General features: G+C 39.5%; 1 protein-coding gene across 1 annotated transcript in view; it reads left to right on the forward strand.

Moving 5' to 3' along the window:
• Nucleotides 1-21,696, forward strand: part of ZSCAN30 (zinc finger and SCAN domain containing 30) — a 128,396-nt gene that overhangs the window by 71,204 nt on the left and 35,496 nt on the right. Inside the window, exons 6-7 of the mRNA XM_029921663.1 lie at nt 1,677-1,825; nt 11,438-11,518. The gene's annotated coding sequence lies outside the window, so the exon portion shown is untranslated. The remainder of the gene's footprint in view (nt 1-1,676; nt 1,826-11,437; nt 11,519-21,696) is intronic.

Raw genomic sequence — 21,696 nt, forward strand, 5'->3', positions numbered from 1 at the left:
AAAATAAAAGAGCATTCTGCTTACAATATAAATATTAGGTATGGGATGGAACACTACTCCTACCAGTGTATCCGCTTATAGAACAGTGTTCATTTTGTTGTTTTTTTTTGCCATTCTAAGTTCAGCAGTGTGGAATTGATTCTAAGAAATGACCAGAGATAGGTAAAATGATAGTTGCTCAAAGGTGCCCATCACGGCTGTGTTTGAGAATGAAATATTGGGAATTTCAACAGCCAGCTATGGTGTAAGACCTAAAAGTAAGGTTCGATATTACGTTCTGGCTCGACACCTAAAATTGGGCATTTGAGGCAGGGGCTTGAATGGCCTAAGTGCAAGTTCTCTTCCCCATTCTGTTCCCATAGGAAGATAACCTGGCCAGAAAACCCTCTTCATCATGGGGACCAAACACGGTGCTGCTGATCCCTGAGTAACAGTTTTCACTTCCCTACTAGGCTGCAAAGTTATTCAAACAAGTCAAGTTCAAATCCCATCCTCCTTCAGAAAGCAGGGGTCACCTCACCCTCTTGCTATTACAAAGCCTGCCTCCCAGACCCTGCTTGTTCACGCTGTTGCCAGGTGTGACCCTCATGTGCCCCTGTGTGGCAGGCACTGTCCTACCTTGGATTGTGAGTGTATATGACTCATAAACTGCCCCTCATCTCATCTGTCCAGTGTCACCTGTTTGCCTATCCCCATTACTCCAGGCTGGGAATCCCTCTTTTGCCAATTAGGTGAAGGAGAGGTTGTTGAATACAATACAGGCGATTGAGGAATTAAACTGCGGTACATCCCAAAGCCAACAGGCTATGCAGTCATTAAAAATCTTGTAAAATATTTAATAATATGCAGAACTGGTTTTAATAGATTGGGCTTAATGAGTAACTGCTTTCAGCCACTGTGTCATCTGTCCATCTCTGGGTAGTTTCAAGGATGCAATGGAATAATAGGAAGCAGTACCTGGGGGAGCAGAAGGAAGCCTCCCTCCCCACAGACTCTGATTAAGGATATCAGACTCTCAGATTGGGAATCCGGAGAGGTCGCTTCTTGCCCTGATACTTTGACTCATCTGGAAAATGAAGGGGTTGGTCACCTCTGTGTTCTATCTCTAACGTATGTTCTAACTGTGATGTTGTGATTCTGTAAGATTGTTTTCAAAGGGAATTGCATTCCAGGCTGCAATGTTGGACTAACATTACGGTCCCTTGAGTGTAGGGGCAGTACTTACTGCAGAGACACGGGGATTGCATGTGTATGTAAATACACACATATGTGTACATGTATGCACATGACACACATGTACACACAAAGATATGTGATACATCAGAGCATTCCAAAGTATTGTTTAGGAAATGGGTTAGTGGCTTTGGAAACAAAGGTGATGTTTTCCCCCAAGCATTTTTACCTTTGAACATTCTAAAGAACTTGAACAGAAATCTTTATAACAGTCTTTATTTTACTGCTTAGATTCTCATAAAAAAAGACTAAGTCTTAGATAGCTGAGACTGAGGAAGAAAAAGCATGCAGTTTTTTAGATCAAAATTTCATTGGAAATGATTTTATATGTGTTAATATTTAAACTGATAATTACTTATAACCTGTAATATTATATAGAAGGGAATAAAGGAATAAAGGGAAGGTGTAATAAAATGATTTAATGGAGACTTTGATTTTAACAGGCCTCACAGAGATCAGCAGTATTCCAAAGTAATACTGGAGTCCAGTTACATTTATGCTAGAGGATGAAAATCTGAACCTGTCAAATAACTTAGGAGGTTGTTTAACACGGTGGTTGAGAGGATGATTTTTCAAGTTGGACTATAACAAGGTCAGTAGAAATAAAATGATATATTCTAATACGTTCACATTAAGTTTATTTGGGAGGGGATTTAATTCAGGGGTGATTACAAGGACTGAGAGAACTCCCATCAGCGTGCCTGCCTTAGAATTTATAACATGGCTTGATGGGATGCAGGGGTGGTAAGCCTGGCTTCTGGAACCGTGAGAGACAGACTTGTACAGAGAGCAGCATCTTGAGAACAGAGGTAATCTTAATTTAAGGGATCCAGAAGCTTGAAGGTGATGCTATTGGGGGGGACCCCAGCAAATAGGCACCCCACGTTTAGTCTCCTTCTTCCCTCTGACCTCCTGCCTTGGCTCCCATCAGCTGAAAGAACTACAATCCAGAAGGCAAGGAATCCCATTAATGCAATTCATAGAGGTCAACCATCTGCTTATAAAGTTGGCACAATTTATAGAATTGGTGCAGAAACTAGGATGGAAAGCAGACTTGATAAATGAAGAGGTCCTGCACTCAGATCCATCTGAATTTGAGTCACTGCATATAACTTTGGGCAAATTATTCAGTCATCAAAAGCTTATTTCCCCATATATGAAACAGGGTTGATGATACCATCCCAGAGAGTTGTTGCAAGAATGAAATGAGTAATTTATAGGAAGTCCTGGGTACAGTGCTCTACCTGTAGAAGAGTACATGCTAGCTATTTCATTATTACCATATTCCCCCCTGCCTCTTTATCTGTTTCTCCTCCTTTTCCTTCTAAAGAATATGCATGCCCGCTCTGATCTTGATCTTGCAAGGATCTATTGACTAAGACAAGGATCCAGGGGCTTTTTGAATCCTCTACGAGGGGAAGCAGTCTCTTGTGCTGTCTGTTGGCTCAGCATTGTCCCAGTCTGCTAGATATGGGACACCCAATCTGATTCCTGTCAGGGGTCCCCCCATTATGGTGATCCTATCACAGTATGCATATCTTTCACCTTGGTTTTTAAATTTTACATGAGTACATTACATTGTCAGAGCATAGCAATGTTCATGTCTACTGTCTGGTAATAACTCTGGAAAGTTCATGAGACACAAAATGCCACTATCGTTGGGAAAAGGGCAATTACTTTGATATGTTAACTGCCAGGATCCTTGGAATAGTTTCTGAAAAATCATGTGTGAACTTTTTCTGGCGCCTAACTATGGGCAATTCATTTTATTTTTGTTTAGAAGTGTGGTATTTTAAAAATGTCTTTGGAAAAAGCATACATGCCTTTCATGATAAAACACAAAATGAGTGGAAAATGAAATTTCATTGAATGGGAAAACGTTCCCTTACTGACAGTATATACAGCCTCATTTATCATAAAAGGAAGAAGTGTGAGAAAATTTCTTAGAGTAACCTATGGTCAAAATTATGATTTCTTGGATTGTGTGTGTGGTTTTTTTTTTTTTTATATATATAACAACCATATACCAAACCTCAATCTGGGAACATGTGAGTTGAGCCAGTACACACACTATGTGGGGTTTTAAAGTTGGGTCTCTGGGTCTGTTGGCTTGGCCTCCGTCTGAGCTGTTCTGCATTCAGAGGTTGGCAAGTAAAGTTCTTGTTGTATAACCCTGGGCTTCTATGGAAACAAAATCCCATGATCTATCCATATCTTATACCATCAACAGGTTACTGTAACAGGCTGCACTCAACGACCCTAGGGTTATTATGTGTCCATGACTTCCTTGCTTTGGGAAGGGTGGTTGAAGGGGGGAGGGCTTTTCCTTTCATTTAGTTTTTTAATTTTGGAAAGTATTAGCTATTCCATTGCCTTTAATAGAATTGCTTAAGGGATACACTGTCCACTTTCCTTTTTCACTTGAAGCAATCAAGGTCAGAATGATGTAATGAAAAAATAAAGGTTAAAAATGAAAGTCTGTGTCAATATTGCAAATTCCTTTTTCTAGGAGTTCAGAACACTTTTTATGATGGACAATAATTTCACATGACATCACATGTTAAATAAAACCTGTCAATCCCCCTCCCTCCTCCATCTCTCTCTCTCTCTCACACATGCATCCTCACACAGATCATATGCCAGAGGGGAAATCAGTCATTTTTCATAGAAATGGCAATGATTTGGTTAACTAAAAGTCCAAGTACACCCCAGATCTTATCCAGTGTTGAAGCACAAATGTGGAAAATCAACTCCAGAAGAGCATGGGACATATTTCCTAACTTCACCAAAGATTTTTTTCTAATGGAAATCTATGATAGTGATTTAAACAGTCTCCAAATTGTGAATTAATTTTGTTCCAAAAGTCTACTTGTCAGCCAGTGTCATTGCTCAGAATTCATTTTTCCACATAAGCAATATTATAGTGTTCTATTCCCAGGCTGGCTTCTAAAAGTTAATTGAACACATGTGCAGTTGAGCAGCACTGCTCTAGATTGAAGATTGTTAATACCTGAAGGACCTTCAGAAATTCTTCAAGTTCAGTAAAAACAAAGGATCAGAGAAGTTAAGTGACTTGTGATGTACTAGAGCCAGGACCGGATCCATTATCTCCCGACTTGTGGGTCATGCTTTTTCTATGGTGCTGTAATTTATAAAATGCACCGCTGCTCACCAGCTTATTTTTCTAAGAAGCTACTTCTGAATAACTGTATATCACTGTGACACTTAGAAAATGCTTTCCCTGTGGCGCGTCAGTGGCTCAGTTGGTTAAGTGTCCAACTTTGGCTCAGGTCATGAGCCCCATGTCGGGCTCTGTACTGAATGCTTGCTCAGAGCTTGGAGCCTACTTCAGATTCTGTCTCCTTCTCTCTCTGACCCTCCTCGCTCATGCTCTGTCTCTATCTCTCAAAAAACAAATAAATGTAGAGAAAAAAAGGCTTTCCCATATATTAGGCTTACAAAATCTTCACAACAATTCTATGAAGATGGTAGATTCTTCCCCATTGTAATGGTAAAGACATGGAAGCTGCAGGAGGTTAAATAAATTGTCCATAGCCACACAATTAGTAAGTGGAAGACTTGGGACTCAAACCCAGTCTTCTGAGTCTGAAGCCAGTGTTGGCTTTTCCACTGACTTTGTAGCAGGAATGAAGGCCTCAAAGCTTGCACACCGGTGTGTCCCATAGAGGGGCCAATGGGCAGATGCCATGCGTGTGGGAGGCCAGGTCAGTCCTGGAGATGGGGGCACTGCAGAGCTGATGGGGAAGCAGAAACGAAGAAAGGGGGTAGGGAGCAGAGATCAAGGGCTCTGGTGATTGTATAGCTTAGGGTAGTTCCCAGTGTCATGGTGGGTGGTTGGCAATGGGTGGTCCTCAGTGGTAGAAGGTTGAAATAATGGCAGAGTGGGTGAGTTGTATTTGCCGTTGATATGTTCAGGCCACTTTTCTCTAGGAACTGCCTCCATGTAAAGGTGACCTTTACTTTAATAGAGCATCTAGCATATGGTTTATGTTTTAATTATAATGTATGGATTAGGCTTTAGTGTTTTAATATAAATAGGCACTCAGTAAGGATTTAACCTAAATCCTTATTTAATTAACCTAACTGGAATTAACCTAAAACTTCACCATGAACAGATAAAATGGCTATCACATACCTTTAAAAAACTAATCTCCATTCGAAGAAAAACAAGGGCTTAACTGGGTGATATAAGCTAATGCTTTTACTAAGTCTCCCTGTGCAGCTTTATGGATTTTTAACCCCTACCTTTTTAGAAAGAGATGTTTACCTGCAAAAAAGGAACCTTCTGAGTCTGGAAGGAAAATAGATTACAGCTTCAGGTTTAAAAAGGCTCTGACAATGTTCTGTATACAACACAGTGAATGTGATTTTTGAAGTCCCCTGGAAGGGCCAGAGAAAAAAGCATTCAGAAGAATGCTCCTCTTTTTTCCTGGTATGTGTCCATTCTGCTGGATGCTCGCCCCTCATTGTGCTGGTTAAAGGTTGGGCAGGCAAGAGTGTGGGTTCAGAGGCACGTTTCTGAGGATTCCTCCTGCTCATTCAGTAGTAAAGATGGAGTTGGATTCTAGTCTACAACTTGGTGGACTAAGGGGGGGGAAGAAATTAAATCCATAACAGCAGCCTGCGGTCTGGAGGCTGCTGCAGAACTGAAAATGGTTCCAGAACAACATGGTGTTTCAGTGCCATGCGCCACATTTCTAAGTACTATGTCATGTCGGAATTTAATTTGCATTCCTGGGTGCTTAATTTTCATTGTGAGGGGTCTGCTTGCTCACTGATGCTTTCAATTTATTACCCTGTTATTGCAAAATGTATCACTCAAAGTTGCTGGTCCTGTTAACGTCCGGAAAGGGAGGGAAAACCCCGCATGGAAGGACATGGAACTAATTTATGAAATTGCTGGAAGGCTCTATCTGCCTTCTCCTGTATGCCATTTATTTGACCCCATGATTTCTTTGTTCCCCTTTCCTCTAATTTTTAATTTTGTTCTGTACTCCTTGCACTTTCCCTAACTATTGTCTTTCTCCATCTCCAGGTTTCACCTCCATTCCTGCCTCTTCTTATGCCTCCTTTCTTTATAGACTCCTTTCTCTCTGGCTCTCTCTTAGCTTTTGTCTTAGGATTCTTTCCCCTTCTTCCCGAGCTGCTGCATTACTGCCCACCTACCTACTGTCTTTGTTTTCCTCACTTTCTTTCTTTGTTCCTAGTATTCCCTGAGTTTAATCCTCCTTTTTAAAAAACTTTTTTTTAATGTTTATTTTTGAGAGAGAGAGAGAGAGAGAGAGAGAGAGAGAGAGTGAGTGAGTAGTTGGGGAGAGGCAGACAGTGAGGGAGACAAAGAATCTGAAGCAAACTCCAGGCTCCAAGCTGTCAGCACAGAGCCTGATGTGGGGCTCAAACCCATGAACCATGAGATCATGACCTGAGCTGAAGTTGGATGTCTAACCAACTGAGCCACCCAGGCACCCCTAATGCTTTTTATTTTTAATTATGTCTTGGAGTGTAAGAAAAAGAGTGTGGTTCTGAGCTTGGGCTACATCCTGAGATAGAATATTTGGGAATAAGGGATCATTATTTTCAATCTCCTGGTCTAGAGTTACTGAACCAACTTAAAGATACTTGACAAAAAGGGGGTATGCAAATCCAACATATATGTCACAATTGTATTATTGTTCCTGCTAATAATAAATAACTTTATTAAATGACAGGTTAGACTTACCTTGCAGGTCTTCTAGCTTGGGTTAAATACTAGTTCAAGCAAATTGTCTCCATTTTGGAAAGGCAGCACAATATTATGGGAAAAAACATGAACTTTTGAGACAAACAGATGTGAATTTGAATCTGAGCTCTGCCCTTAATTAGCACTGTAATATGGGTAAATTGCTGCCATCATTTAGTGATTTATTTTTTTATTACGAAATGTCTCAAGCTCACAAAGAAGAATGTACAATAACATCTGTTTACCCAACATCTAACTTTGTCAATTCTTATTTTGCCATATTAATTTCAGATCTCTTTATTTTTGTTAAGAAATAGAACATTATAGCAATTACTTAATTGCTCTGATCTGGAGTTTCTTCTACACTGAAAAGGGTCTAATCATATCTATATCCTGGAGTCATGAGAATTAAACAGCATGATGTATCTAAAGAGTCTGCCATATGGTAAATGCTTAAAAACATTAGCATTCTTTGTAAACAGTAATAAATAAATCACTTTAGTGCACTGTTAAAAAACCCCATAGGATTACAAGAAAAGACAATAACATAATTTTGCTGACTGTAGGTAGCCCCTAACCTTGACTTTATTATTATAAAAGTAAAGATGATTTTCTCTATCACTGCTTAGAAAAATGACCCCAAATTTTATATTTTCTGAAATGAAGTTTTTTAAAAAAATGTTAAAATTTCATAAGCCTTTGAATCTTTTTTAATCAAAAAATGTTTTATTTATTTCTGAGAGTGAGAGAGGAGGGGCAGAAAGAGAGGAAGACACAGAATCTGAAGCAGGCTCCAGTTTCTGAGCTGTCAGCACAGAGCCGGACATGGGACTCAAATCCACAACCTGTGAGATCATGACCTGAATGCAAGTTGGACACTTAACTGACTGAGCCCCCCAGGTGCTCTTTAAGCATTTGAATTTTTAAGCACCAACCAACTAGTTCCTCGTTAAATGCATTTTGGAAATAATATTTCATAGTCATTTGACTACTTTGTGAAAAGTATGAAAAGTTACTTTTTCTGGCACGTGAGGGTTGAAACACTTTCTAAGTGGGTTTTCCAGATGGTGGGATAGGAAGGGTTCTGGTAGCTGCTTCTGCTGCAGCAGCAGCTGCCCCGAAACAAACTGTTGTCCAGGCAAATGCACCAGGTATGTCCTAGCTGGGGAGAGGGTGGCATGTCAGGGAGCTGTGATTGCTAGGGAACCCAGGCAAGTCACTGCTAGAAAATGCCATGGTCATCGGAAGCCTTAGCTAAGCAGGAGATTTGTGATTCCTTAGTATTCATCAAGTGCCTATTGAATGCGTGGGGCTATTCTAGGCACCTGGGAGATAGGAATTAACCAGCAGTCAGAAACCCCTTTTGTCATGGAGCTTATGTTTGGGAAGGATGTTGAGGACAAAGAGATAATAAGTAAACTTACATAATGTTAGAGGCAATAAGTGCTATATATAGGGGGGGAAAGGGGGAAAGGGGTTAGGAAAGTGCTGGGGGTGGGTCGCCGTTTACAATGGCTGTCGGCTTACTTAATTTGTTCATTCATTCAACCAGCATTTATTGAGTAACAGTGCCATATGCACACTGTAGTGACATGGTGCAGGATCTGAAATTACTTATCTGGTGGGGACAGCATGTGTCTGGCAGAATCTGATCGAGGTGTACCATAGGAAGATAGGAGAGGGTGGTTTTAACTCTCGAGTCAGGGAAGGGTTTCCTGGAAAGGGAAACAATGTTGAGTGATAATAAAGAGTTGGAATGGACAGGACATGACTGCAGGTTGGAGGTGACTAAGGGGAGGCATCTAGGGCAAGGCCTGGTTCCTGCATGGCCACCTGGGTGGTGGTGCTTCTATTGTGCAGAGTCAGGGAAAGCGGGGAAAGCAGGTGTTTGGGGCTGGAGCTGAGCTCTGTCTGATGCCTGTGGGAGTCTGGGGCGGTTCCCTTCTGTAGCAGAATTGATTTAGAGGTAGAACGAGGTCTCACAGACTGCCTGGTGCTCTCTCCTACATGGGGCCGCCATGGATCTTTCTGTCCCTGCTGCTTGTTTCCTTCCTAAGAACCTACACCCTAGGCTTTAAGATTAATCTTTGGGGAAAATTAAGGAACTTTTGTTTAAGAGCTCAGGCAGGTCAGCCTTGTGGCCAATCATACTCAGAATCTCAGTCTCAATCATCTGTCTAGGACCTAGACCACCACAAAATTAGTAACTAGGTCCTAAATCCTGTCCTGATATCCTGTTCTCAGCTCTTCCACCCTTACAACTGGTTTCTTGCTCCATAGTTCAGTCCCATTTACTCATGAGCATTTGGTCCTGGGCACCAAGTGTGCACTGCAGGGAGAATTGAGCTGCTCGTATAATGGCATATAATGATGGTTCTGTATGATTTGATGCAATAATAGCAGAATGTTTACTGTCCAGAGGAAGAGTTCTGCCCAGGAGCAGGGGGACCCAACTCTGGCCTTAACGCCACCCTCTGCCTGCTTTAAGATTTGCCTGTTGGTGGTTGCTGGCCCGCCGACCACTATTGTCTATGGGATCATCAGTGGCTCTAAGCATTCTTTTTAGCGTCTAGCATGGGTAACTTCACTGCCTTCCTCTGCTAAATGCTTCAACTATATAGCCTCTTTCCCCCTTCCGTCCTCTCCTCTCTCACTTTGACCTCCTATATACACACTAGTTCCTAGTCCCTGTTTTTAACGTGGGAAATTAGCATCTGTATAAGAGTCTCAAATCTGTATAAGAATTTGAATGTAGTTTCCCTGAGTCCCAATGTAGCATTCTTTCCACTAAAGTTCCTGGCCATGTATTTGAAAGGAACAGCAAGGAATCTGCATATTCACTAAGCACAGTATGCTGGTTTTAAAGCCCATCTGCAAATTCTTTCACATTCCTCCCATCAAAAGGTGGAATCTAATCCCCCCCCCTTTCAATATAGACTACCCTTTATGATTTGATTTTAGAAAATAGAGTGTGGTGGAATGACACTGTATAACTTCAAAGGCTAAGGGTAAGAGGTGACACGGTTTCTGGCTGGCTCTCTTTTGGGATGTTAGTATGTGGAGCCCAGCCACCATGTTGTGAGGAAGCCCAAGCCACAAGGAGGGGCTTCGTGTTGTGACTCTGGCTGCAGCTAAGGTTCCAACCACCAGCCGACCACAACCACCAGACTTGTGAGTCAGCGAGCCTTCAGATTGCTTTTTACAGGTCTCAGCCTTTGTGCCATCCAAGATGGCTCTGAGTGGAGCAGAGATGAACTGTTCCTCCAAACTGCATTTAAGACCCAAACTTTTGGAGTGATTTTTGATGTAGTTAGTCATCAGAACACATATGAAACAGAATTACTGATTATGCTAAAGGCTGTTTATAAGATATTTGAAGCTTTGATTTTGTGTAAGGAAGGCAAAAAAAAAAAAAAAAAGATAGCAAAATGGTTTCTTCTTGGCCTAGAATTGGTTGATGGTCTCTGAATCAGACCCATTAACAACATTCTTTTGAGAAACTAAATCCTCAGCTTTTTGTACAGGACTGACTTGTTTATCTGTAATTAATTATGTCTATCTGTAAAAGTGATATAATACCAGCCAATCTGAGCAGGAGGTCAGTTTCTAGTTGCTTACACATTATTCTTTAAAAAAAAATAGCTTTATTGAAGTAGAATTGATATAACAGGAACAGCTCATGTTTAGAGTATATGCAGATAGAATGGATGCATTTTGAGATATGTTCACACTGATGAAACTATTATTGCAATCAAGATAATGAATGTATATCCATCACCCGCCAAAAGTTTCCTTGTGCCCCTTTGTAATCTCTCCCTCCCAACCCTCCCACCTCCTCCATCCCCATCCCTCCTGAGGCAACCACATTGATCTACTTTTTGATTAATTTGTGTTTTCTAAAGTTTTAAAAAAATTTTTAATGTTTATTTTTTGAGAGAGAGACAGAGTATGAGTGGGGGAGGGGCAGAGGATGAGGGAGACTCAGAATCCAAAGCAGGCTCCAGGCTTCAGCACAGAGCCCGACACAGGGCTCAAACCCATGAGCGGTGAGATAATGACCTGAGCTGTCAGACATCCAATTGACTGAGCCACCCAGGTGCCCCTGTGTTTTCTAAAGTTTTATATAAATGGAATCATACAGTATGTGGTTTTTTTGTCTTTCTTTTTCATTTAGCCTAATTATTTTAAGATTCATCCTTACTGTTATGCATATCATTACTTCATTCCTTTTTATTGCTTAGGAATATTCTATCATATGGATAGATCACAGTTTGTTTAACTATTCACCCATTAATGGGCATCAGGGTTGTTTCTAGTTTTTTATTACAAATAAAACTACTGTGAGCATTTGTGTACAAGTCTTTGTGTGGAATGGCTGGATCAGATGGTAGATGTATATTTTGCTTTTTAAGAAAACAAACTGTTTTCAAAAGTGGACACACCATTTTCTATTCTCACCAACAGCCTATGAGAGTTAAACTTGCTTCGTACTATCACCAACACTTGCTACCGTGTGAATCTTTGTAATTTTAGCCATTCTAAGAGGTGAGTAGTGGTATTTCATTGTTATTTTACTTTGTATTTCCCCAGTTACTAATGATGTTGAGCATTCTTTTGTATACTTATTTACCATGAATTTGCCTTCTTTAGTGGTATCTATTCATACTTTTGGCATATATCTGTTGGATTTTTGTTCTCATTTTAGAATTTGATAATTCATTATATTTTCTGGATACAAATCTTCTGTAAGATATTTGCTTCTTAGATATTTTCTCCCAGTCTGTGCCTTGTCTTTTAAATCTCTTAAGGGCTTTTAGTTTTCATGAAGTCCAATTTATCAATCAGTTATTTTATGAATCATGCTGTCTGTATTGTAACTAAGAAATCTTTATCTAACTCAAGGTTATAGAGGTTGTCATCTCTGTTTTGTTCTAGCTGTTTTAAAGTTTGGGGTCTTAAGTTTAGGTCTCTGATACATTTTAAATTAATCTTTTTACATGGAATGAGGTATTGGTCTAAGTTCACTTTTAGTGCATATCCTAGCACTGTTTGTTGAAAAGATTATCCTTCCTCCACTGAAGTGTCTGCATTTTTTTTTTTAAATCAGTTGTTTGGATATGTGTGGGTCTATTTATAAACTCTTTAGTCAATTTCGTTGATTCATTTGCCTATCTTCATGGCAACACCATGTTGTCTTCAGCATTGTAGCTTCATAGCATGCCTTGAAATCAGGTGGTGTCGATCCTTTAATGTTCTTCTTCATCTAAAACCGTTTTTTTCTTTTGTTATTCTAGGTCCTTTGCCATTCCATCTGATTTTTAGAATCAGCTTGTCCTTTTCTACAAAAAGCCAGCTGAGATTATGATAGAAATTATGCTGAATCTATAGATGGATTTCAGGAGAACTGCCATATTAAGAGTTTTGAGTCTTGACCCACAAACAATGAGTAGATCCCCATTTACTTAAGCATTCTTTTTTTTCAGCAATGTATGAATCTTGTAATAATTTTGTCAGATTTATCATATTTTTGAGACTTTTGTAAAGGATATTTTATTTCAATTTCCAATTATTCATCACTGGGATGTAGGTATATAGAAATCTCATTGACTTAGTATATTGTTTATAGCTTGCAACCTTGTTAAATTCACTTATTAATTCTAGTAGCTTTTAAAAATATTCCTCAGCATTTTCTACATAGATAATCATGTCATATGCTAGTGACAGTTTTACTTTCTGCTTTCTTTTCCTTTCATGCTATTTAAAAAAAAATTGTTTATCTTTGAGAGAGAGAGACAGAGACAGAGAAAACAAGTGAAGGTGAGGGGCAGAGAGAGAGGGAGACAGAGAGGGTCTCTGCTGTTAGCTAAAGCCTGACGCAGGGCTTGAATTCATGAATTGTAAGATCATGACCTGAGCTGTGGTCAGCCGCTCAGCTGACTGAGTTACCCAGGCGCCCCTACTTTCTGCTTTCAAATGAAGACAGTTTTACTTTTTTACTTTCTAAGACTTTTATTCCTTTTCTTGTCTTATTGAACTGGCCAGAATCTCCTGTATAATGTTGAATAGAAAAGGTGAGAGTGGAAATCTTTATCTTCTTCTCAATTTTAGGGGAAAGGCATTCAGTCTTTTACCATTAGGTATAAGGTTACATGTAGATTTTTTATCAATACCCTGTATTGGGATGAGAAAGTTCCCTTATATTCTTAGTTTGCTGAGAATTTTTTTTTTAATCAGGAAGGAATGTTAGATTTCTTGAAATGCTTTCTCTGTGTCTAGTTTGAGATGATCATGTGGTTTTTATTTCTTAGTTTACTAATATGGTTATTTACACTGATGTTTAAAATACTAAAGTAACTGACCATTATGGGACATCCCCAGTTGGTCATGATGCATTATCCTTTTAATTTATTGTTGGATTTGATTTGCCAATTTTTTAAAAGAGTATTTGCATCTCTGTTTGTGAGGAATATTCATTTTGTATTTTTCTTTTCTTCTATTGTCTCCATCTGGTTTTTATATCAGGATAATGGTGGCCTCATATAATGAGCCAGAAAGTATTCCTTCCTCTTCAGTTTTCTGAGAGTGTTCACATAGAATTGCATATTATTTCTCCCTTAAATATCTGATAGAAACCATCAGTGAAGCCATCTGGGCTTGGATGGGGTTTTTCCCCCATTGGTTTTAAAGTACAAATTCAATTTCTTTAGCAGTTATAGGGCTATCCAGGGTATATATCTATATCTGTAGCTTTATCCCTATCTATTTTGAGTGAATGTTGGTAGTTGTATTTTTCAAGCAGTATGTCTATTTCATCTAAGTTGTTGAATTTATTGGCACAAAGTTTTTCATTATATTCCCTTATTATCCTAAAAATATACATAGACTCTAGTGATGTTTTCTCTCTCATTCCTGATGTCAGTAATTTTATTCTTTTCCCTCCCTTGCCCTCCCCCTCTCCCCTCACCCCCCATCTGCCTGGCTAGAGATTTACCAATTTTGTTGATTTACTCAAAGACCCACGTTTTGGTTTCATTGATTTTTTAAATTTATTATTGTTCCATTATCTATTTTGCTAATTTAAGTTCTGATATTTATTATTTCCTTTATTCAGCTTACTTTTGGGTTAATTTGCGCTTTCTGCTTTAGTGTATTAAGGTGGAAGCTGAGGTGATTGAGGTGAGAACATAGTCTTTCCTATTGTAGGTGGTTAGAGCTATATGTCCTATAAGCACTGACTTAGGCACATTTCATGACAGAGTTCTACTTCGGTTACCCTTCCCTGCACCATGGCCTGGAATTGCTCTCAAGTCAGTAAACTAAGCAAATGGTAGGGCTCACCTCATTTGTTTCCCATTTCTCCTCTGTTGTCTAATATCCATTACCTTGAAAACCATTCTTTTATATATTTTGTCTGTTGTTTTGGTTTTGTTTTTGGCCTTTTCAAATAGAAGAGTGAATCGAATCCTTGTTAATCCATGATGTTTGGAAGTGGAAGTTCTTATGTCTTCTTAAAGATACATCTTAATTTACAGGCATCATTTTGATTGTGGAGTGCACTGTTTATTTATCCTAAAATTTCTCTTATTTCTCTTCTTTCACCCTTCAGACACCAGACCTGGCTTTCCTTTCCCTGAGACACAGTATATTGTAGTAGTTAAGAGCTCAGGCTTTGTTTCTCTTCTATCTTCTATACGCTATATGGTAGTTATTTATTTTATTGATTTGCCTTCTGTCCCTCCTCCTCCCCACAAGTGCAGTGAAAAGCGTTGTTTGTTTGGTTTCTGAGAGGGTTCAGATCCTGGGTCTGCCACTTGTGCTAGCTAGACAGTCCATGCACCTCTCTGCCTCAGATTCATCACTTCTGAAGTGGGGGTAGTAATGACCATCTCAGCGTGGGGCTGACAATTAAATGTTTATCATATCAATCACTTAGAACAGTGCTTGATACATAGTAAAACATTGTTCTTTTTTTTTTTTTAAATTTATTTATTTAATTTTGAGAAAGAGATAGTAAGGGAGAGGCAGGGAGAGAGGCAGAGAGAGAATCCCAAGGAGGTTCCACACTGTTAGTGCAGAACCCAACTGTAGGGCTCAATCTCACAAACCATGAGATCATGACTTGAGCTGCAGTCAAGGGTCAGGTACTTAACTGACTAAGCCACCCAGGCACCTCATTGTTCTTTATTTTTAAATTTATTTTTATTTATTGTTTTTGAGAGTTTTATTTATTTTTTTTAGAAAGGGTTTTATTTTTTATTTTTTTGTTTTTAGAGCGAGACAGAGGAACAGAGAGAAAGGGAAAGAGAGAATCTTAAGCAGACTTGCAGACTCCACCATAGTGTGGAGCCCAATGTTGGGCTCGATCTCATGACCTTGAGATCATGGCCTGAGCCAAAATTAAGGGTTGGTTGCTTAACTGAGCCACCCAGGTGCCCTGTAAATCATTGTTCTTAAAGATGTTACTGACTTTTCCTCACTAGAGACTAGACAGGGTAACAGGAGACAACAAATGCAAGCTTAGCTCTCTCAGATGAGCCATAAGCCAGTAGCACTTAACACAGTTTGGATAGGGCTATACATTGAAATGATCCACTTAACTATGACTATTGGCTTATATGTGGTTATGATGGCTATACTACAAATTAAAAAAAAAATTGAACACAAACTGAAAAAAGCACCCTAGTGCTCCTGAGTCTAACACATCAACCAATTTTGCAGTGGAAAATATGAATGTTCATACTAAGTGGATAAATAAAGAGTATAAAAAACCCAGCACTGGTTCAGATTAGGTTTTACCACCAAAAGACTTTGCTGTATACTTAAGGACAAACATTTGGATTTTCAGAACTTTTTGTATTTTGGAATTGTGGGTAACAATTGGGGACCTTTTATTGTAAGTCTCTGGAGAGGATTAAACATGTAAAACATTTTTATTGTTGTCTTTGTTACTCAGTGCCTCAGCATTATTAGTACAGCTGTAGTGATTATGACACCATAAAAGTTAAAGGCCTGTTAGAAATGGTCCTCAGTTTCCCTGATCATTCAGGCTTGGTCTAAACTTTGGGGGATGTTTCAGAGATGGGTTAGCTAGGAAAAAGGGACTGGAGAGGCTCATTCTCTGAAGTCTTTCATGTGTTCACTGAGGGATGAAATCGAAAGACTGGTGGTAAGTGTATCCAGTGGTGATGAATGGAGCTCTAGGTCACACTGGCTCTCAAAATATTGGGAACTGCCTTTTTCTAGCTCCCCTTCCTCCTCTCCTCTCCCTCCATTTCCTTTCTCCTTCTCCCCCTCCTCCTATTTTGGTACTGAATCTTATGGGTGCCATCTCATGAAAAAAAGGAAATCGCTTCAACCTTGAGCTAGAGGTTGAGGTTCACTGGTGGGTGGGGGAAGCCAACTAAGAGTTTTTGATTCTGTGAGATGTTAACAGCACATGACCGCCTGCACTGTGGAAGGGTAGGCTCACACAGTGATTGCTAACATGGCCTCCATCATCCTTGTTCAGCAGCATCTCCCGTTGTGCTCACCTTGCCTACATTTAGGTAGTGAACAGCTGGTTGACTTGGGGTTGTTAAAGGTTGGGGAAGTTTCCTCAGGAATCCGGGAGACCTGGGATTGGTCTAGCAATGCTCCTGTCATAACTGGAGAGTGAGACGGTGTACAGAGTCTTTCCCCGGATATAGCGTTGACTTTGGAGGACTGTGAATCCTGGCTGCTCCTGTGTAGGTGTGGGCAAATCATTTAGCCTCTCTGAGCCTCACTTTCATTAGGTTTTCTATCTTATGACTTTATTTTTCTAACAAAACTAGCAATATCTTTCTTAGCATTGTGAGAGTTAAATGTCAAAAACAATGCGAACACCTAGTACATTCTTCATTGCATAGCATGCATCCATAAAAGGTAGCTACCTTATCTGTGTGTCATGTTAGCTTTTATCTCCTGGAACTTGCTAATAGAATTATCACTTGAAAGTCTTTAGAGTTAAAAAAAAATGAGGAGCTCTAACAAATGTATTACTCTTGTGGGGGATGTTGGTCTTGGGGGATGCTATGCATGTGTGTGGATGGAGGGTACATGGAAATCGCTATACTTTCTGCTCAGTTTTGCTAAAGTGTATCAAAAAGATAAGAAATTATGGTATGGTAACTGTATAATAGCAGCCACAGAGCTTTTCAGCATTGCACAGTAAGATAAATAGTCCTAAAGTATTTTAGAACATGATGGCGTTGTGCAAAGAGCCTGAGACAAGAACACTTGTCCTCCAGCCTGGCTTTGTACTGGTTGTATGACCTTGAACACATCACTTAATTGGACCTTACTTTTAGTTTCAGGGTTATGATGTGGACTTTGCCTACCTCCTAGGTCTGATGTGAAGATCCAAGGAGAGAATATATTTGGAAGCATTTTGTAACACTGTCATCTGTCATAGATATTACATTGATCATTGTCTTGTAAACTTATCCTTTTCTTTGCTATTTTGGCAAAGAGATCCTTGGTTCTGCTCCAGGGGAGAAGAGTTAATCACAGCATCTAATAGTCTCAATTCAGAAGGAGACTTCTCATTTCCTGCCAAACCAACATTTCAGTTAGAGACAGGGGAATACCGTTGCTGAATGCAGTGGGGAGAACATACATAGAGATGAACCTTGAAAAACAAAGTAAAATGAATAAAACATATAGAAATCTCCTGTTTTGGCCATTCTCATTTGATACCTACCTCATTCTTGGCAATGTATGCTTCCCTCTTGCTGCTGGGGTTTCCATTTATGTGAACTTATTTATTTCCATTTATGTAAATAAAATTAGGAGTGTAATTACTTGGAAAATTGAGGATGAGTGCTTGCTGCTCTGTGCATTGATGGTGAGAACTGGGCTGTTGGAACCTCAGATCCTAACTGTCTTCCTGTTACTGTGTTGTCAAGGTGTTGTACTTCAGTCCTTCATGCTATTGCAAATACTCTCCTTTGCTCTGACAGGCCCTTGAAAATTAGCCTAGAGATTCAGTGACACTGGCTTAACTGCTAGAAGGACCTGGGAAAGGCAGCCTGGCACAGTGGCAGGAGCAAGGGCTTGGAGACCTCAGACCTGCCTTTGGGTCCCAGCTGTGTCACCTGATAGCTTGGTGACATGAAAAGTCAAGTCCCTTCTCTGAGCCTCACCTTCTTCATGTGGAAAATGAGGATAATACCTTTCTACCTTTTATTACGGTGTAGCATTGTTATACATAATGTAGGACAGGGCTCAGTACAGGGAATTTATTTTTAATTATTAGCAGGAAAGACTTTGGAATTTGAATCCAGTTCCACAGCCTTTGGCTGTGACCAGAGGACAAATCACTTAACCTTCAGTTACTTAGCCTCCAGACTTCTCAGATGTGACATGGGCATCATGGCACCGCAGATCTATGAGGATTATTCTGAAAAATAACACAAATGCAAGTACAGTTCTGGAAGGTAGTGTGTGAACTGACTCTTTGTGATGCTGCTTGTTCAGTGGCTGATTTATAGCCACATGGATCTGAGTTTAAACCCTAATTCGACCACTTAGCCTGTTTTAACTCCATTTTCCCTTTAGTAAAATGTAGGATAACTTCTTCCTTGCATGGTTTTTGTGACAATTTATCCTTGGCACTTCAGTAAAACTGCTCCATAGATGCTAGGATTATTATTGTAATTTGGGGTATTAGTAAGTCATTTGTGTGTTTCACTTGCTAATTGCAATTCTTCATTTACTGGAAAATATCCAATAGCTAATAGGAATGTTTAAACTTTGTTTTCTTCCTAGACCTGTAGACAATTTGCAGCAATGAAATTGTTTAGTTTTTGACATTTAGCTCAAGCCAGAAATGAGGCTGGGCAGTAGTGGTCTGATCTGAAGGCACAGAAGGGGAGACATTTCAAAGACCTTCGTGCTAAGAGGTGACCGAGGACCTGGTTCACACCCTCCCATTTAGTTCCCTGCAAGGGAACTGAGTTTATACCTGAAATGTGAACTTTAAGACAGTGGCACTTATATTTTCCTTTTTATGTTTTAAAAGTTTATTTTTATTTTGAGTAAGAAAGCATGTGTATTTGTGCATGCAAGTGGCCAAGGTGGGGGGGGGGGTGAGGAGAGAGGGAGGGAGGGAGGGAGAATCCTAAGCAGGCTCCACATTGTCCACACAGAGCCTGATGCAAGGCTTGATCCCCCACAAACTACATGATCATGACCTAAGCCAAAATCAAGAGTTGGATACTTAACTGACTGAACAACCCAGGTGCCCCATTTTTTCCCTTTTAGAATATGGTTTAGAACCTGCTGGCCAGGGGCATCTCGGTGGCTCAGCTGCTTAATGTCCAACTCTTGATCCTGGCTCATGTCATAATCTCATGGTTTTGTGAGTTTGAGCCCCGCAGCAGACTCCTTGCTGTCAGTGCAGAGATTCTCTGCCTCTTATCTCCTATCTGCCCCTCCCTGATTCATGCTCTCTCTCTCAAAAATAAATAAACTAAAAAACAAACAAACAAACAAACCCCACCCCCAACCTGCTGGCCAAAGTTCAGAGGTTAATTCCTACTGAGCCAGAAAACAAGGCACTGTAGACATAGGTAACTCAAACCAGACATTTTCTTAAACATCTGAGCTCTTGACATTGAATTTAGTCATACAATTTGAACAATTTTCCAAAGTATTTCTCCTCCATGTAGATCCAATCAAACATATACTTGTTGATCAGTAGTGCAGAGTGTTTTCTGACATTCAGCTTTGTAGGCCGGCTTGCCATTAGAAATAAGGGCACTGACTGATCTTTACCTGTACTTACAGAGTGCTAGGTGCTAGATACTAGAGCAGAAAAATAATTTCCTTATTCCTAGTTCAGTATTTTAATCAGTGAAATGCTTATAAAGTAACAATTACAAAGTTACTCTGCAATCAAGACACTCAGATGAGAAACTTCAGCTTCAGGGCACATGTTACAACTTGAATACTTTGAGCAGAGACCTGCCTAGAGAACTATTTTCAATCTGTTGATCCAAATAATGGGTTTAGTTTCTTAAGACTGCCAAAGCAATCTGCCACAAACTGGATGGTTTAAAAAAATAGAAATTTATTATTTCCCAGTTCTGGAGGCCAGAGGCTGGTCTGTCAAATTGTTCGCAGGCCCCTGTGTTTTCTGACGGTGCTGGAGAAGGCTCTGTTCCCCCGGTCTCTCCTAGTAGCCTCAGGCTCAAAGATCCATCTCTCCAATCCTTTGTCTTCATGTGGTATTTTCTCTATGTGTCTTCATATCACCTTCCCTCTGTGTGTGACTGTTTCTGTGTCAAAATCCCCCCAACCCCCTTTAAAAATAAAGATACCAGTCACACTGGGATAGGGCTCACTCTAATGATTCATTTTAATTTGATTACCTCTGCAAAGACCCTGTTTCCAAAAAAGGCTACATTCTGAGGTACTGGACTTTAAGACTATACTGTATCTTTTTTGGAGGACACAATTCAACCCATAAAAATGGGTTTAGGTTTCTTACTAAAGAAGACATAAACACTTTAATACAGCTTGCCCTTGGACAATGCAGGGTTAGGGGCACCAACCCCACATAGTCAAAGTCCCTGTATCACTTTTGACTCCCCAAAACTTTACTAATGGCCTTGCTTTGGTCGGAAACCTTACCTATAACATAATCAATTAACACATATTTTGTGTGTGTATATATATATATGTGTGTATATATATATATGTATATATATATATATAATATATTATATACTATGTTCTTACAATAAAGTAAGCTGGAGAAAATGTTAAGAAAATCATAAGAAAGAGAAACTACATTTATGGTACTGTAGTGTATTATTGAAAAAAGTCCACATATAAGTTGACCCACGTAATTTAAACATATGTTGTTGAAGAGTCAACTGTGTTTACCCTATGCCAAAGGAACTCTCTGATAATCTTTCTCCTCATAACACTCTTGGAGATGCAGGTCTGTTTTCTTTTTCTTTCTTTCTTTTTTAATATTCACAGCAAGCCTTTTTAAAAACTGTTAATTCCACTATAGTTAACATACAGTGTTGTGTTAGCTCTAAGTGTAACATGCAGTGATTCCACAGTTCTATACACTACTCAGTGCTCATCCTGACACGTGTGCTCTTAATCCTCTTCACCTATTTTACCCCTCCCCCTCAACCTCCCCTCTGGAGGTTTTCTATAGGTAAGTGTTTTCTATAGGTAAGTGTCTGTTTTCTGGTTTGTCTCTTCTTTTCTTCTTCATTTGTTTTGTTTCTTAAATTCCACATATGAGTGAAATCATATGGTATTTGTCTTCCTCTGACTGATTTATTTCACCTAGCATAATACCCTCTAGATGTTTCCATATTGTTGCAAATGGCAAGATTTTATTTTATTTTAATGTCTGAGTAATATTCCAGTGTGTGTGTGTAACTCCTTTTGCATTCATCTACAGATGGACACTTGGGCTGCTTCCATAATTAGGCTATTATAAATAATGCCTCAATAAACATAAGGGTGCATGTATGTTTTCAAATTAGCATTTTTATATTCTTTGGGTAAATACCCAGTAGTGGAATTACTGGATCATATTTAAAAATTTTTGAGGAACCTCCATACTGTTTTCTACCATGGTTGTACTAGTTTGCATTCCCACCAACAGTACAAGTGTTCCTTCTCCACATCCTTGCCAACACTTGTTTCTTGTTTCTTGTTTTTGTTTCTGTTTATTA

The sequence above is a fragment of the Suricata suricatta genome, chromosome 14, assembly GCF_006229205.1.
Source record: "Suricata suricatta isolate VVHF042 chromosome 14, meerkat_22Aug2017_6uvM2_HiC, whole genome shotgun sequence".
Lineage (NCBI taxonomy): Eukaryota > Metazoa > Chordata > Mammalia > Carnivora > Herpestidae > Suricata > Suricata suricatta.